The sequence below is a fragment of the Ostrea edulis genome, chromosome 3 (assembly GCF_947568905.1).
Source record: "Ostrea edulis chromosome 3, xbOstEdul1.1, whole genome shotgun sequence".
In the NCBI taxonomy this organism is placed as follows: domain Eukaryota; kingdom Metazoa; phylum Mollusca; class Bivalvia; order Ostreida; family Ostreidae; genus Ostrea; species Ostrea edulis.
Genome location: NC_079166.1, coordinates 10391688 through 10395987, shown reverse-complemented (window position 1 = coordinate 10395987; position 4300 = coordinate 10391688).

Here is a 4300-nt window from a genome sequence, read left to right as displayed (position 1 = left end):
TTTTGTTGTCAATATTTGGGGGGGGGGGGTTCAATTGTTCACTATGTCAGTTATGTATTTTTAACGTTTTATTCGAACGGTGGTAAGTTTCATTAAACTTGAGCTGTATATGAGCTGATGTTCATGTATTATTTTTGTACATAATTACTTTAAAGCAGATTAATTACTTTATAAAGTTATTAACTTTCCCTTAATTACATACTTGAAAACATCTGCATGTAAAAGAAAACAGTGCGAATATTATTTAGAAAGTAAATATAGTGTGGTACATATATAAATCATCCCATAAATTATACAGTGTTAGACGTCTATAAATAGACCGACGCGCTTCAGGGGAATCCCAACATGATGTACCCAACTGTCTAGTTTTAAGACTGAAAGAGCGTAAAACAACGAATTACTAAGAGGTATTTGATATTTTTTATTTCTATTAAAGTTATGGCACGGTACTGTTGTAACAAAATACACAGCTTTACACAGATGATCTGAAAGTTTGAACTGGTCACGTGACTGTCACTTGAAATGACAAAATGACGCGGTTATTTGTAAACATCGATTTAAAATCAAATAATTTTGGTTAAAACAGGTGAAATAATGTATGATATGTCATACAGCCTCATAACTACATACGTTTGATGATTTAATAGCGTTTGTACGAGATGGGGAAAGTATTGAAATTCAGACCATACAGCTTTAATTCTTGTTTATATCGAAAAGATAGGCCTTCTCGTTGCATTCTTTTAAGACATATTGCCGAAATGTATTTCTTCCTTTTCAATCGAACAATGTTCACTAAATTGTCGATAACAATTTGATGTTGATTGTTAATTGCCTATAATGGTAGACCTAACTTTAACATTATGCTAACTCTAAAAAAAAAATAAACCTCCCGGGAACTCTCGAACTTCACCACAACTGTAACATGGATCAGCAGCTTTAAACATGCCTATACTTTAACTTTGTAGCACTCAGTCGGGTTCGATCGCCGATGGCCAGATAGCTCAGTTGGTAGAGCACCTGATCAAAGAATTCCGGGGGCCCGGGTTCGAATCTTGGTCTGGTCCGTTACAACTTGTTAACCCACCCTCTATCTGCAACGCCCTGTTAATCCCTTACCAACCCTCTTTCTGTAAAATCCTGTTAATCCCTTACCAACCCTCTCTCTGCAACGCCCTGTTAATCCCTTACCAACCCTCTTTCTGTAAAATCCTGTTAATCCCTTACCAACCCTCTATCTGTAACACCTTGTTAATCCCTTACCAACCCTCTCTCTGTAACACCTTGTTAATCCCTTACCAACCCTCTTTCTGTAAAATCCTGTTAATCCCTTACCAACCCTCTCTCTGTAACACCTTGTTAATCCCTTACCAACCCTCTCTCTGTAACACCTTGTTAATCCCTTACCAATCCTCTCTCTTACCAACCCTGTTAATCCCTTACTAACCCTCTCTCTCTGTAACACCCTGTTAATCCCTTACCAACCCTCTCTCTGTAACACCTTGTTAATCCCTTACTAACCCTCTCTCTCTGTAACACCCTGTTAATCCCTTACCAACCCTCTCTCTGTAACGCCCTGTTAATCCCTTACCAACCCTCTCTCTGTAACACCTTGTTAATCCCTTACCAACCCTCTCTCTGTAACGCCCTGTTAATCCCTTACCAACCCTCTCTCTGTAACATCCTGTTAATCCCTTACTAACACCCTGTTAATCCCTTACCAACCCTCTCTCTGTAACACCCTGTTAATCCCTTACCAACCCTATCTCTGTAACACCTTGTTAATCCCTTACCAACCCTCTCTCTCTCTGTAAAACCCTGTTAATCCCTTACCAACCCTCTCTCTGTAACATCCTGTTAGTCCCTTACCAACCCTCTCTCTGTAACACCTTGTTAATCCCTTACCAACCCTCTCTCTCTGTAAAACACTGTTAATCCCTTACTAACCCTCTCTCTCTGTAACGCTTTGCTAATCCCTTATCAACCCTCTCTCTGTAACATCTTGTTAATCCCTTACCAACGCTATCTCTGTAACGCCCTGTAACACCCTGTTAATCCCTTTCCAACCATCTCTCTGTAAAACCCTGTTAATCCCTTACCAATCCTCTCTCTCTCTGTAACACCCTGTTAATCCCTTACCAACCCTCTCTCTGTAACGCCCTGTTAATCCCTTACCAACCCTCTCTCTGTAACACCCTGTTAATCCCTTACCAACCCTCTCTCTGTAACGCCCTGTTAATCCCTTACCAACCCTCTCTCTGTAACGCTCTGTTTATCCCTTACTAACTCTCTCTCTCTCTCTGTAACACCTTGTTAATCCCTTACCAACCCTCTCTCTGTAACACCCTGTTAATCCCTTACCAACCCTCTTTCTGTAACGCTCTGTTAATCCCTTACCAACCCTCTATCTTCAACACCCTGTTAATCCCTTACCAACCCTCTCTCTGTAACGCCCTGTTAATCCCCTACCAACCCTCTCTCTGTTACGCTTTGTTAATCCCTTACCAACCCTCTCTCTGTTACGCTTTGTTAATCCCTTAAGAATATGCACAACGTTTCTGACATTCCGTCTTAAATTCTTTTTTGTGAAATGTCACGAAAAATTATGTATTAATATCGAGAAACGTCACAATAACTATAAGTGTGACAAATTTTAGATCACCTGACCTGAAAGCTCTAAAGTGGTGTTTTCTGTTCACTTTTTGTCTATCTGTCCAAGAATTTAACTTTTTCGACTTCTGCAGAACCACAGGGTTAATTGTGAACAGCCACACTTGTCACAAAGCATACTTAGTAAAGAGGATTCAAGTTTTTATGCCCCCAAGTTCGAAGATCGGGGGAGGCATATTGTTTTCGTCCCGTCTGTCATTCTGTAATTCTGTCTGAAACTTTAACCTTGCCAATAACTTTTGAACAGTAAAGTGATAGACCTTTCCGTGGGTACTAACATTTTTGCCCCTATGACCTAGACCTTGGAGTTTGACCTACTTTTTGAAAACTTTAACCTTGATAATAACTTTTGAACAGTAAGTGCTGGAGCTTTGATATTTCAGATGCGTATTCCTTGTGACAAGGCCTTGCTGTGGATACCAAAATTGCTGACCTTGTAACGTCGACCTTGGAGTTTGACTTTTAAAAAAATTGACATTGGTCATAACTTGTAAATGGTAAATACTAGTATCAGAGCTTTCATATTTTATGAGTATTTCTTGTGACAAAATCGTTCTACTGGTTCCAAGATATTTGTCCTTGTGACTTTGGCCATCTTTGGAATTGGCCATTTTCGGGGGCATTTGTGTTTCACAGACACATCTTGTTTTTAAAATGATGTTTGAAGTCGAGATGTTTAAAAACTGGTACCAATTTCGTTGCATCTTTTAAAAATCTTCTCAAGAGCAACATGGCCATGAATATTTATATCAATATGCAAGCATCCCTAGATACTTATGTAGTGCAGAATAAAATAATTTCAAATCATGAGTTTATAAAGGAATTTATAGGGAAATATTTTGAATAATACAATGTATTCTTCTGAAGAGTAGCAGGGCCATGATTACTTATATCAATATACAAACACTTTAAGAGTAGCAGGGCCACACTAAATCATATGAAAATACAAATGTTCCTATACATTGTGTGGATTCAGAGTTTGATAAATGCCCGGGTCAGGGGAGGGGTGTTGTCCTGCCTGGCTGTTTGAAACCATTCTCATATTTTTTTGAATGGTGAGTGATAAGGCTTTCATATTTCATTTGTACCAATGTTTTTGTCCGTTTGACCTTGAAGTTTGGCCTACTTTTAAGAAAACATAACCTAACAATATCTCTTGATCTATTTAAGGTAGGGCTTTCTTATTTCGCATAGATATTTCATAAGGCAAGACATTTCATTTCACGCCATGATCAGATATTTGACTTTATGTCCTTGACCGTAAAGTTTAATTCAAATTTAAAAACTTTAAACAACTTTTGAATGGTGAGAGATACATCTTTCATATTTCATGTATGCATTCATTATGACAAAGCCTTTCTTTTGGTACCAAAATTTTTGACCTTGTAAACTTGACCTTGGCTTTCTAGTTTACTTTAAAGAAAAGATAACCTAGGCAAACTAGACTGCTCCATGGAGTGCAGCTGTTACTTCCAATTGGAAAATATAGGATGCAGCGGCGGATCTGAAGGGTGTTACAGGATCGAACCCCATTGGTTGAATTATTTTTTTAAAGGGTCATTTTTGTCATATTAGGTATTCCTCCCCCTTTAGGGCAGAAAAGATAACAAACTTGGGTCGCTACCCACCCGTC